Source organism: Cervus canadensis, chromosome 29 (assembly GCF_019320065.1).
Source record: "Cervus canadensis isolate Bull #8, Minnesota chromosome 29, ASM1932006v1, whole genome shotgun sequence".
Classification (NCBI taxonomy): Eukaryota; Metazoa; Chordata; class Mammalia; order Artiodactyla; family Cervidae; genus Cervus; species Cervus canadensis.
The window spans coordinates 25615785-25630619 of record NC_057414.1 but is presented as its reverse complement, the minus strand read 5'-3'; the positions used below and the strand labels follow the sequence as shown (position 1 = coordinate 25630619).

General features: G+C 39.0%; 1 pseudogene; it reads left to right on the top strand.

The window, feature by feature from the left end:
* The first annotated feature begins 7238 nt into the window (after positions 1–7238).
* LOC122430710 lies at positions 7239–8509 on the top strand (annotated as a pseudogene).
* Positions 8510–14835: the final 6326 nt, after the last annotated feature.

The following is a 14835-nucleotide window of genomic DNA, read 5'->3' as shown; positions in this document are numbered from 1 at the left end:
TTATGCATTTATGTTAAATTTTATGATAAATTAAGGTTACAAAACATTGATTAGGGCTCTCTTGGACATTAACTTAATCCACAGATAAAGACTGAGAAGAAAGGCCCAAGTATGTGAAACAATCTTCGTACAGAATGTGCCACATAGAAAAAACCAGAAGAGGAAGGTGAACACATATAAAGTTACCCAGACCAGTCCAGGGAAGAGAGTCTCCTTTTTCCCAATACAATTAAGAATTTCCACCTGTCTGTGGAGAGAGAAAAGTTAGTGCACAATCCTATTGCCTGGACTTTAAGTATGTTATATATCATTGTGCTTAAGTTCAGAGTAAAGAGGGTTTACTTCTCTTTCCATATTATATAATTTTCTATTATTTTTAATTAGAGGACTCTTTGTGACTCCATGGACTGCAGCATACCAGCCTCTCTGTCCTTCACCATCTCCTGAAGCTTGCTCAAACTCTTATCCATTGAGTCAGTGATACCATCCAAACATCTCATCCTGTCGTCCCCTTCTCCTGCCTTCAATCTTTTCCAGCATCAGGGTCTTCTCTAATGAGTCAATTCTTTGCATTAGGTGGCCAAAGTATTGACTCTTCAGCTTCAACATCAGCCCTTCCAATGAATATTCAGGATTGATTTCCTTTAGGATTGACTGGTTGGATCTCCTTGCAGTCCAGGGGACTCTCAAGAGTCTTCTCCAACACCACAGTTCAAAAACATTAATTTTTTGGCACTCAGCTTTCTTTATAGTCCAACTCTGATATCCATACAAGACTAGTAGAAAAACCGTAGCTTTGACTAGACAGACCTTTGTTGGCAAAGTAATGTCTCTGCTTTTTAATATGCTATCTAAGTTTGTCACAGGTTTTCTTCCAAGGAGCAAGCATCTCTTATTTTCATCATTAAATCATCTTTTAATCATCAAAGCATCTTTTCATTTCAGTCACCATCTGCAGTCATTTTGGAGCCCAAGAAAATAAAGTCTATCACTGTTTCCATTGTTTCCCCATCTATTTGCCATGAAATGATGGGGCTAGGTTCCATGATCTTCCTTTTTTGAATGTTGATTTTTAAGCAAGCTTTTTCACTCTCTTCCTTCTTTCACTTTCATCTAAAGGCTCTTTAGTCCCTCGTCACTTTCTGCCATGAGTTGGTGTCATCTGCTTATCTGAAGTTATTGATATTTCTCCTGGCAATCTTGATTCCAGCTTGTGCTTCATCCAGCCCAACATTTCATATGATGTACTCTTCGTATAAGTTAAAATGGGGTGGAGAGCTTTTGATTTTCCCTCCCATTCTAAACCCCTCATTATTTTCTATGGAAAGCTAATTTATGGAAATTAGCAACAGTGACATGATATTTCCTGTTTAATGCAATCTTCCTTTGGAATTGGAGCTCATTATAGAGCTTCAGCATGTGCCAGAAAAGTATCTGCGTACAGTGCGGAGTGAAATGTCATCCATCACACCTGAGAACACTTATTTTGCTGTTGGTACAACTATAACCTTTCATCTCTACTTCTTACTCTGCTTGGACTCATTATCTCCTTCTTTTTCCTATTCTATTACTTACTGGTCCCGAAGAAAGCAGAATCTGATTTTATGAGACTGTTTTACATCCCATTGGTATTTTCTTCTACTGTAGCATGTATCACGTTGTACTGTAATTATCTTTTTACAGGTGTTTGTCCATCTGAATATAATACCACTAGAAGCAGATATTTTTTCTTCAAAACAAGTGGATGGGTTTTTACCAAATGTATGCACAAAAAAACATACACACATATGGTTCAATGCCATCTCCTCTCTTCAAGGCAGTGGAGAGGAAAATTGAATGAAGTAAGGCTTTACAAATTCCCACCAGTAAATAGGTGGGATGGAACATGCTGAGGTGGTGGGCATGGTGGATGGAACATGCTGAGGTTTCCACCAAGCTGGTCCTCTATTGTCTGGACAGGCAGCAAAATCACTACTATGTTCAAGTCTCAGGAGATACAAGTCTTGTCACCTTAGCTTCCCTAAAGGGATGTCTACTTTTGTTCTTATGGGGCCACTGGATATAGTCCTGACTCCTGTGGACTGTTGCCAACCATTTGGTAGCTGAACTGATTAATTAACTACTAAATACAGGCTATCAATCTATCTATCTCATTGACAAGTTTACATTTCAAACATAGAATTGGTGTCTAAATGCATACTACTGTATCACAATCTGAGTGTATTAGTCAGTTATATATTTAAGTGAAATGAACTCAAATAAATGGATATTTGAATGAAGAGCACCAGTTCCCAACTGAAGATTGTTTGGGGCTTCTCTGCCCAGCATGTACCTTCATTCCTTACCAAAACGTAAGATCTTTAGGGGTATACCATTACTTTGTTAACTGGTATATCCTTAGTTTCTAGTATATCATGTCTGCTCAACTAATAGTATTTGAATAATATTTGAATAATTAGTGGCTGAGCTACAAGTATGTTGCTGCCAAGTGTGATATATGCTTACTGGAAGTTTAATACAGTGGCTTAGTGATTGATTCCTGTTGGGTTGTCTTTCTTGGCAGATTAGAATTCTTTTGGAGTTTTAAGTAAGTACTGAGTTTCATCAGAATTATATCAGGAATTCTCCTGTTAGGATAAGTATATGTTATCTTATTGAAACATGTATGCATTGGTAAAAGCTATGCAATGCAAAGAAAAAAACATGACTTTCAAATTTAGGGTTTTATTTAAGCACCTTTATGACTGCTTTTAATCAATAATCATAACTTCTATTTCTAAAACATTACTTAGTTTCACCTATTTTCCATCACTCATTTTGATTTAGAACTATTGGTAATATCTTGATTGACATCCCTAAGGACAGATCTGTAGTCATAATACAATCCATCTTTAAAAAATTAACTTCCTGAGATATACAAGGTTACATGTGACATAATCAAAATGAAGGGGAAATTAAACAGGGAATGAAAATCAACCATACTTGTCCTCTATATTTCCCTTCCTTCTGCAGTAGAGTTTCACATAAGAAAATATCAGAGTGCCAGTTTCCTTTAGAGGTGAATCATGCAGCAGATATGTTGTGTTCATCTATAAATCCAACCACATTTATTACCATAGATTTTGTTTCATTAAAAATAGAAATATATTATTTGACTAGCAGCTCTTAACAAACTCTTCAAATGGAATAATTTATTTTTTATTGAAGTATAGGCTTCCCTGGTGGCTCGGAGAACAAAGAATCTGCCTGCAATGCGGGAGACCTGAGTTCAATCCCTGGTCAGGTAGATCCCCTGGAGATGGGAACGGCAACCCTTTTCAGTATTCTTGCCTGGAGAATTCCATGGAGAGAGGAGCCTGGAGGGCTACATGGGCTGAGGGACTATCACACACACATACATAGTTGATTTACAGTGCTGTGTTAATTTCTACTGTACAGCAAAGTGATTCAGTTATACATATATATATATATATATATATATATATATATATACACACACACACACACACTTTTAAAAATATTCTTTTCCATTATGGTTTATCACAGGATATTGAATATAGTCACCTATGTCATATAGCAGGACCTTACTGTTTATCCATTTATATATAAAACTTTACACCTGCTAACTCCAGTTCCCACTCCATCCTTACCCTACCAGTCCTCCTCCCTTCCAAACACAAGCCTGTTCTTTATGTCTGTTTCTGTTATGTGGATAAGTTCATTTGTATTGTATTGTAGATTTTAATATAAGTGATACCATATGGTATCATATCACTCTGTCTGACTTCACTTAGTATGATGATTGAATTCCATCCTTGTTGCTGGAAATGGCATTATTTCATTCCTTTTTATGGCTGAGTAGTATTCTATTGTGGGCTTCCCTGGTAGCTCGACTGATAAAGAATCCACCTGCAATGCAGAAGACCCTGGTTTGATTTCTGGGCTGGGAAGATCCCCTAGAAAAGGGATAGGCTACCCACTCCACTAATTCATGGACTTTCCTGGTTGCTCAGACAGTAAAGAATACACTTGCAATGTGGAAGACCTGATTTAGATTTCTGGATTGGGGAGATCCCCTGGAGGAGGGCATGGCAGTCCACTCCAGTATTCTTGTCTGGAGAATCCCGATGGATAGAGGAGCCTGGTGGGCTGCAGTCCAAGGGGCTGCAAAGAGTTGGACACGACTGAGCAACTAAGCACATAGCACCACATTCTGTTTATATACGCACCACGTCTTTATCCAATCATCTGTCAAAGAACATTTAGATTGTTTCCATATCATGACTATTGTGAATATTGCTGCTATGAATATAAGAGTATATGTATCTCTTTGAATTGTAGTTTTGACTGGATATATGCCTAGGAATAGGGTTCTTGGATCTAAGGTGATATTTTGGCATGCTTGAGAAAAACATAGTGGTATTATGTATTGACAGGAGTGAGGGAAAGAGGTGATGGTAAGGACAGAGATGTAGTATGTTGGTCCCTGTAGGCCACTGTAAAACTTGGGACTTTGAGTGAAATGGAATACAGGAATTTATAACACAGTGACATGCTTTAAAAAGATGGTCTTGGTTGCTGTGTTGGGAATAGATTGTATGAGGCAATGGATGAATAAAGGATTTAGTCAGGAGGACTTACGTTGTAGTAATAAAAGTAAGAAATAACATTTTCTCAAATTTAGGTGGTTGTATCAGAGTTGGGATATATAGTATAATTATGCATGCATTATGGATATAAAAGTAGTCATATTTTATTTTGCATGATATTTAAAAACTTTTGTTTGGGAAGAGATACCTTAAGCAAACCAGGGGGCTAATAATAGATCAGAAAAATGTATAGTTTAATGATGGTGACAAACATTAGACTAGTATCTATTATTATCAGATTTATAATATAAAATGTATTGAATACATTCAATCTTCCACCCCATTTGTGGCACAGAGCTCCTAAAGACTTTGGAATTCAAGGGATGACAAAGATAAAGGTGTACTTTGTAATGTTAATGAGGTGACTTTGGGACCGCATCTAAGGATGCTGATTGGTTGCCAGAAGAACCAACCTTATTACTAGGCAGTTGGAGCTTCCACTCTCTTCTTAGAACTTCTGGAATTCCATGAAGAGGAGAGGGGCTGAAGATTGGGTTCAATCACCAATGGCCAGTGATTTAATCAATCATGCCTGTGCAATGAAGCCACCGTAAAACCTCAGAATGATGGGATTCCAAGAGCTTCTGGGTTGGTGAAAGTGTGGAGATGCTGGGAGAGCTGTCTCCCTGAGAAGGGCATGGAAGCTCCACACTCTTTCTGCAGACCTTGCCCTATTCATCTCTTCTATCCAGATGCTCATCTGTATCCGATATCAGATAATTTTATAATAAGCTGGTAACTATAAGTAAACTTTTCCTGTGTTCTGTGAGCCACTCTAGCTGATGAATTGAACTTGAGAAGGGATCCCATGGGAGACATTCTGGAATTTATCCTATTAAAATAAAAGTACTGGAATATCAAGTGTATGTACAATGTTGAATATTTTAGCATTGCTGTTGGATAGAAATTATAGATGTCTATCAATGGGGAGTGGTTTGATGTATTACAATATGTTCACAACATAAACTTTTGGAGACATTTTTGTAAAGTTCTGTTAGATGAAAAAAGCAAAGGGTCAAAAATATGAAGTTTGTAATCATTTGTAAAGTCTTTATAGTTGTAATTATTTTTTATATCAGTGAGTAGGAAGATATAGAAAGGTGTTCTTGGTTATAAATAAACATGGATAATTGAGGGTGATTGATGGACAGAAGATGATATAGGAAGGAGAGTGCTAAGGAAAAGGAAATGATATGCTTTAAAAATATAAAATATGCATTATATGGTCATTTATGCCATAATGCTAAAAACATGTATGTGTGGGAAGATGTGCATTGTGCATGTCATATTTTTATAGGTTTTAAAATATCATTAGCTATGTGTTAGCAATTGTACCTAAAAGTCAAAGAAACATTAGAAGAAAGATAAGGGAGGAGAAAATATTTTTACCTGGGAGAATGTACAATCCCTAATGTGAAATTTTGAGTAAAATATTGAGCTTCCAAAGACACCAGGGTTGAATTATCTTCATGCTGTGTAAACAGTTTCATAAATCTGTATTTCCTCAAGGATTTGCACTATGCAGAGGCTCCTAAGAAAATCTCTTTATCAAATCCCTGAGACCTTGCAACTCGGAATAAAATACGTATTATTATGTTGAAAACCAAGAGTGCTGTTTGGATTCCTTTTTGTGGTTTAATGATCACCTCTGGTCAAAACCTTAATTAAAAATCATGATCTTCATCTGACTGACTCTCAGAGCAAAAGAAATGCTGAGATTTATAAATGCTCTGAGCCCCTCCACAGGGATGGAGGAGATGGGGTGAGTTCAGTTCTGCTGCCTCCTGCAGCAGAAGAGCTCTTCCTCTTTGGAGAGCCATGGTGGAGGGGAAACCACAAAGACAGTTCCGGTGCCTGTAGGCAAAGAATAGTGAGCACTGAATCCTTCTTGTTTTTACTTCTTTCACAATCCATAGCCACTGGAAAGTAATAGATTTTTCTGCTTTCCATGGTTCTGGCCCTGTATAGAGATGACTAACGGGTCTGTGGGGGAGGAAATTAGAAATTAAAGGTAGTGCTGAGATCAGTGGGTTTGCAGTGTTTCTAAGCTTTGTGCCCTTTAGGGAATTTCTTATGCAGGAGACCCAGGTTCTAGGCCTGACTTAATGACTTCCTTGTTCTGTATGCTTGAGAAGCCAAAGGTTCTCTCTGAATCTCTGTTTCCACAACTCTGCTGTGGACAAGTGATTATGATCAGCCCCTACATAGTGTCCAGTCTGGATTGTTAGCTATCACAGGGTAGATGAAGTGTGGTGAGTAAATATTAACAAATACAAACTTTAGCAGGTGAAGGAATAAAAACTGTTAGTGACAAATTGAAGGGAGAAAAGGTAAGAAATGATTGTTTTTCTTACATTCTCTTGAACTCTTACATTCTCCCAGTATTACTATGCTGATGACTCCCATGCACTTATCTTTCTCCATATGAGCAGAGACAGATCCATTTATTATTTATTTCTGTAAAATAGTTAAGCCTCAGCAGTCTCTGGGTTTCTTGGCTCCAGAATGGGCATGGGATTGCATGGAGAATCTGGGTTCTGTCTCAAATATGACTCTATTCACCTATCTTTCAGATCCCACTGGGAGAGAATGGATATTGGAAATGGCTCATTAGTCACTGAGTTTATCCTTGTGGGTTTAATTAAACATCTGGAGATCCAGGTGCCCCTGTTCTCCCCCTTCTTGGGAATTTACATCATCACCATTGCAGGAAACCTGGGCTTGGTCACTCTAATTAGACTGACTTCTCACCTCCACACTCCTATGTACTTCTTCCTCTTTCAGTTCAGTTCAGTTCAGTCGCTCAGTCGGGTCCGACTCTTTGCGAACCCATGAATCGCAGCACACCAGGCCTCCCTGTCCATCACCAATTCCTGGAGTTTACTCAAACTCATGTCCATCGAGTCGGTGATGCCATCCAGCCATCTCATCCTCTGCCGTCCCCTTCTCCTCCAGCCCTCAATCCCTCCCAGCATCAGAGTCTTTTCCAATGAGTCGACTCTTTGCATGAGGTGGCCAAAGTATTGGAGTTTCAGCTTCAGCATCAGTCCTTCCAATGAATACCCAGGACTGGTCTCCTTTAGCATGGACTGGTTGGATCTCCTTGTAGTCCAAGGGACTCTCAAGAGTCTTCTCCAACACCACAGTTCAAAAGCATCAATTCTTTAATTTATCCTATATTGATCTCTGTTACTCTTCTGTCATCACCCCCAAACTGTTGGTAAACTTTGTGTTGAAGAGGAACATCATCTCCTATGCAGAATGCATGACTCAGCTGTTTTTCTACTGCTTCATTGTCAAACCAGAGTGCTATGTACTGACAGTGATGGTCTAGGATTTCTATGTGGCCATCTGCAAGTCCCTGCTGAACAAGGTCACCATGTCCACTCAGGTCTGATCTCTGCTGGCTGTGATTTTATACTTGGGGGCCTTTATTGCTGCCTGGACCCACACAGGATGCATGTTGAGGTTGACCTTCTGAGATGCCAACACCATCAACCACCGCATGTGTGACATCCTCCCCCTCCTGGAGCCCTCCTGCACCAGCACTCACATCAGTGAACTGGTGGTTCTCATCATTTCAGCTTTGATGTTGCTGTGCCTGGTCTCACTGTCATTGTCTCATATGCTTTTATCATTTCCAGTATCCTCTGCATCAGTTCCACGGAAGGAAGGTCCAAAGCCTTCAGTACTTGTAGCTCACATATTCCTGTTTTCTTTGGATCAGGGGCATTCACGTATCTTCATTCTTCTTCTGTTTTGTCCATGAGCCAGAAGGAAGTGTCCACCATATTCTATACCATTGTGGTATCCATGCTTAATCCTCTATCTACAGCTTCAGATACAAGGAGATTTCTTGAGTAGAAAAATGTCTTTCTGAGCTGGAGCAGTATTAATTATTATAATACAATACATCTTTCTTTCAAAATTATTTTTGTTTCTGTATAGAGTTCTTTCACACAGGAAGAAGTGAGGTTTAACAGAAAGAGGTATAATAGAAAGACTTTGAAGTAGAAGGTTTGAGCTGAACACTGCAAAATACGGGCATCCTATTACTTTATAGGATTATTGGGAAGAAATTGATGCAACTTAATATTTGTAGCAAAGAATAGGGGGTCTCATAGTTGTGAAATGTATTCCTTCCTCCTTTCTCTTCTTCCTATATCTCTATCTTCTCTACCAGTGTCTTCCTCTTAAAAATCAGAAAGAATATTCACACCTTTTGAATGTAAGTTGACTAGTTCATAGCAGATAAAAATGTTCTGATTATGGAAAATTTCTACACAGAAAACACAGATTAAACTCACATTTGAACTTCAAACCTGTTTAACTGCCTCATATCTCTGTTAGAATGCTCAATGGGCTTCTGAACTTAATTTGTAAGAATCAACTTAGTCACAGAAACATCACCAAGCCTACCAAGCTCTCTTCTCTTCTTTTGGTCTCTGTCATTGTGAATGGCACCATCTACTTAATTGCTCAAATCCCAAATTGGTATCTTCCTTGATCCCCCTCTCTTTACTTGTCCTCCACACCTAACTTATCAAGTGCTAATAAATCTTGTTCTTCTCATAAACATTTCTCATTTCTATCCAGACACCATCCTTCCAATTGGCTTCTCCCTTTCTGGTCTTTCCCCTTAAAATCCATTCTCCACACTGCAACTGAAATGCTCCTTCCTTGCTTCCAATAATATCACATTTACCTTGGTTTACTCTGTTCACTGGAATTTCTTTCAAGGTAAAACCAAATTTCCATAGTAGAACAAAAAGGGATCTTTTGGTCTGAACCCTGTTCACCTCTCCAGTCTGATCTACTGTCACTACAACTCCTTCCTCCCTGCTTCTTCCCAGTACTCTGCTAAAGTTATACTGAACTTTCCCAAATTAAATAAACCCTTGTTCCTTTGGATATGTTTCTACAAGCTCTTCTCTTAGCCTGGAACACCTTCATGTACAAAGAAAGAGTCCTTTGTCTTATGCAGCCTGTCTATCCTTCAGGTATTAGGTTATCCAGAACTCCAGGAGGTCTTTCCTGGACAGAAAGATGGGTAGATGACCTTCAGGTATATGCTTACCCTGCTGTGGCAAATATTCCACTGTACTGAATTTTCTTTCCTTCCTAAATATTCAATTTCACTCTATGTATTTAAAGATAAGAAAATTATGAGATATTTATTTGCAGGATAAATTTCAGTTCAATACAAAGGAATATGTTAAGTAAGACATGTTTATTTATTCAACTTGGATTTTCAAAACTGGGAATAGAATCACATGATAACTTATAGAGAACATAAAGGGTTTCTCTTGTTTTCTTTTTCTTACTTTTCTGCGAAAACTCATTTTGCTCACTGAACAATGAGGCTTCCTCCCTGGTTATATTCTATGTGCTTTCCTTTTTCTAGCATGCTCTTATTATCTTTATAACCTACCTTGTTTTATATTGACATTTTAAGTATCAGTTGAATGGAAACCTGTCTAACCCACCTTGTAAAGTTTAGGTACTCTTTTTTTTTTTTTTTTAATATATTTCCCAGAGTGTAGCAGTCAGGCCTGACATGAAGTAATGAGCACAATTTTCACATGCTTTTCTAATCATCTGATTATCTGTCTTCCCTGTGAGGGAAGGCACCTTGGGTGTCTTCTCAGTTATATCTCTAGGGCTTAACATAGTGTTGGGTGTTTGGTAAAGGCTCAGTAATTTATGTCTGGAATAAGTGAATCCTTCAATTTGATTTTAAACTTTGAGTCATAAAGAAGAGATATTTGGGGAGAAGGTGAGTCATTCTAAGGATTATTACCACTTCCTCCTAGAATGAGTTTTGTAACAATTAACTTCCATGGTGCTTTTCTTAATGCACAATGATGGAAAACAAAGATTGATTTATTTTTATGTAGATTGCTGTGTGTGTTTAAGAGTCAGGAAATGAAGTTATGAGTTGGACAGACTCCTAGAAGCCCATTAGGGTGAGCAAGCTCACAGTTTCTAGTTTAAAATTTTACTACCTGTGTTTAAAATTCAGTTCTGTCATTTGCTAAATATGTGACTCTGAAAGACTTACTTAACATTTCAGAATATCTGTTTCCTCATTTCCAAAATTAGAAAAATAATAATATCAACTTAAAAGTATTTTTGTGAAGGTTGTTATTTATTTGCTTAGGATTCAAGCTACAGTAAATGAGGTATAGTCCTGGATTTGAACCTACATAGTAGTATCATTTCATTTTTAGACTCTCAGTTTAATAATCTGAAAAATAAGAGTCTTGGCTGGACAATAACATGTTCTATTCATTAAAAACATCTCACAATCACTGTGTCTCAATTTCTTGACTCGTATGCCAATAGGACTGAACTGGATTAATCATTCTTAATTTGGGTATGTGTTGGAGTCACTCAGAATAATAATTAATATTATTATCTTCTTTTCCATTTCAAGACCCACTGTATTGGAATACATCTGTCATCTGGGCTCAAGATCATGCACTTTTAAAATTCTTTTCAAATGATTATGTTACTGTTTGGTTAACTAGTAATTTAGAGCTTTCCACTTCTAATGGTCTGTGATTCTAAAATTATCTCTGGACAGGGAGATATGTGGGCACATAGAAACTTTAATAATAAGCAATTTCATGGTATCAAGAAAGTTAACTAGGTATTTCAAGAAGGAAAGAGGAGTCAGTAGTGTTCAGGGCTGCAGAGAGTTTAGATAACCTTTGAACTGGCTGTATTCTGGTCACCTCTTCTTAATACCTTCTGCTTCTATTAGGTCTGTACCATTTCTGTCCTTTATTCTGCCCATCTTTGCATGAAAAATTCCCTTGGTATCTCTAATTTTCTTGAAGAGATCTCTAGTCTTTCCCATTCTATTGTTTTCTTCTATTTCTTTGCCCTGATCACTGAGGAAGGCTTTCTTATCTTTGCTTGAAATTCTTTGGAATGCAGCATTCAAATAGGTATATCTTTCCTTTTCTCCTTTGCTTTTCACTTCCCTTCTTTTCACAGGTATTTCGAAGGCCTCCTCAGACAACCATTTTGCTTTTTTGCATTTCTTTTTCTTGGAGATGGTCTTGATTACTGTCTCCTGTACAATGTCAGAAATCTCTGTCCATATTTCCTCAGGCACTCTCTCTATCAGATCTAATCCCTTAAATCTATTTGTCACTTCTACTGTATAGTCATAAGGGATTTTATTTAGATCATACCTGAATGGTCTGGTGGTTTTCCCTCTTTTCTTCAATTTAAGTCTGAATTTGGGAATAAGTAGTTCATGATCTGAGCCACAGTCTGCTCCCAGTATTGCTTTTGCTGACTGTATAGAACTTCTCTGTCTTTGGCTGCAAAGAATATAATCAATCTGATTTCGGTATTGACCACCTGGTGATGTCCATGTGTAGAGTCTTCTCTTGAGTTGTTGGAAGAGGGTGTTTGCTATGACCAGTGCGTTCTCTTGGCAAAACTATATTAGCCTTTGCCCTGCTTCATTATGTACTCCAAGGCCAAATTTGCCTGTTACTTCAGGTGTTTCTCGACTTCCTACTTTTGCATTCCAGTCCCCTATAAGTAAAAGGATATCTTTTTTGGGTGTTAGTTCTAGAAGGTCTTGTAGGTCTTCATAGAATCGTTCAATTTCAGCTTCTTCAGCATTACTGGTCAGGTCATAGACTTGGATTACCGTGATATTGAATGGTTTGCCTTGGAAATGAACAGAGATCATTCTGTCGTTTTTGAGATTGCATCCAAGTACTGCATTTCAGACTCTTTTGTTGACTATGATGGCTACTCCATTTCTTCTAAGGGATCCTTGCCCACAGTAGTAGATATAATGGTCATCATCAAATTAATCCATTCCAGTCCATTTTAGTTCACTGATTCCTAAAATGTCGATATTCACTCTTGCCATCTCTTGTTTGACCACTTCCAATTTGCCTTGATTCACGGACCTAACATTCCAGGTTCCTATGCAATATTCCTCTTTGCAGCATCAGGCTTTATTTCCATCACCAGTCACATCCACAATTGGGTGTTGTTTTTGCTTTGGCTCCATCTCTTCATTCTTTCTGGAGTTATTTGTCCACTGATTTCCAGTATCATTTTGAGCACCTACCAACCTGTGAAGTTACATATCCTATCCTTTTGCCTTTTCATACTGTTCATGGGGTTCTCATGGCAAGAATACTGAAGTGATTTGCCATTCCCTTCTCCAGTGGACCACATTTTGTCAGAACTCTCCACCATGACCTGTCCGTCTTGGGTGGCCCTACATGACATGGCTCATAGTTTCATTTAATTAGACAAGACTGTTTTCCATGTGATCAGACTGGTTAGTTTTCTGTGCTTGTGGTTTTCAGTCTGTCTGCCCTCTGATGGAGAAGGATAAGAGGCCTATGGAAGCTTCCTGATGGGAGAGGCTGACTGAGGGGGAAACTGGGTCTTGTTCTGATGGGTGGGGTCATGCTCAGTAAGTCTTTAATCCAATTTTCTGTGCTGGGGCTGTGTTTCCTCCTTGTTTGACCTGAGGCCAAACTGCGGTGGAGGTAATGGAGATAATGCGACCTTCAAAGGCGACATGGATGCACTGCTATACTCAGTGTTCCCAACCCTGCAGCAGGGCAGGACTGACCTACGCCTTCACTAGATTCCTGGACACTCACGGGCAAGTCTGGGTTTGTCTCTTGTGTGGCCACTGCTCCTTTTTCCTGGGTCCTGGTGTGCACAAGGTTCTGTTTGTGACCTCCAAGAGTCTGTTACCCCAGTACTGTGTCAGTTCTGGCAGCTCTGTGGTGGGCTTAATGGTGACCTCTTCCAAAAGGGCTTATGCCATACATGGGTCTGCTGTACCCAGAGCCCCTGCTTCTGCAGCAGTTCACTGCTGAAACATACCTCCTCAGGAGACACTCAAACACAGTTCTGTCTCAGTCTCTGTGGTATCTCTGGGTCCTGGTCTTTTTCTAATGGGTGGGGCCATGTCAGTAAATCTTTAATCCTATTTTCTGTTGAAGGGTGGGGCTGTTGAAGAATACAGAGAAGAACTACACAAAAAAGATCTTCAGGACCCATATAATCATGAAGGTTTGATCACTCACTTAGAGCCAGACATCCTGGAATGCAAAGCCATATGGGCCTTAGGAAGCATCACTAGGAACAAAGCAAGTGGAGGTGATGGAATTCCAGTTGAGCTATTTCAAATCCTAAAACATGATGCTGTGAAAGTGCTGCACTCAATATGCCAGCAAATTCGGAAAACTCAGCAGTGGCCACAGGACTGGAAAAGGTCAATTTTCATTCCAATCCCAAAGAAAGGCAATGCCAAATAATGCTCAAACTACCGCACAATTGCACTCATCTCACATGCTAGCAAAGTAATGCTCAAAATTCTCCAAGCCAGTCTTCAACAGTATGAAACTGTGAACTTCCAGATATACAGGCTGGATTTAGAAAAGGTAGAGGAACCAGAGATCAAACTGCCAACGTCCGTTGGATTATTGAAAAAACAAGAGTTCCAGAAATATATCTACTTCTGCTTTATTTGTCAGGATGCATTTAACAGGAGGCTTCCTGTGTGCTGTTTTGGATCTGTCAGGAATCCTTTGGCCCTTATTAATTCCTGAATATTCAGGAATAAAGAGGAGAGGCACGCCTTTCCTGGGGCTGAGGAATCCAGGCATTTACTTTGTTAGTTTCTCATTATGGTGATAAGTACGCTTTTCTCTCTTTCATAGGGATCGCCTTGTGTTTTGTAAGTCTGGAATTTTAATCTTTATCTTTGCTGAGAATAACTACCTTGTAAGACAATATATATGCCCACGCCATGTTGATTAAAACACCTCTGCTCCATCAGAGCTTGCGTCCCCATGTCTTTTTCTCTCTCTCCCTCCCTCTCTCTCTCTCTCTCTCTCTATTTCTGGCTGATTCCCTGGAGCACGGAAGCCGGCTGTGTAACCCAGGGAATATTAGCCTCTTTCCTTCTTTCACTCTCTCATCTTCGACTCCGGACCACCAGGTTCCAGTCCAATAAAGGACCAACAAGTGTTGCCCAGAAACAGGGACTTGGCATATGTGGATTCGGACGGAGTGAACCCAGAGGGCCTATTCAGGCCGGTAAGTACTAAGACATGGGTCAATCAGCTGGAAAGCCCCCTCACCTTTCTACTTTACTTTATCACTTATTTAAAGTTCAGGGATTTTC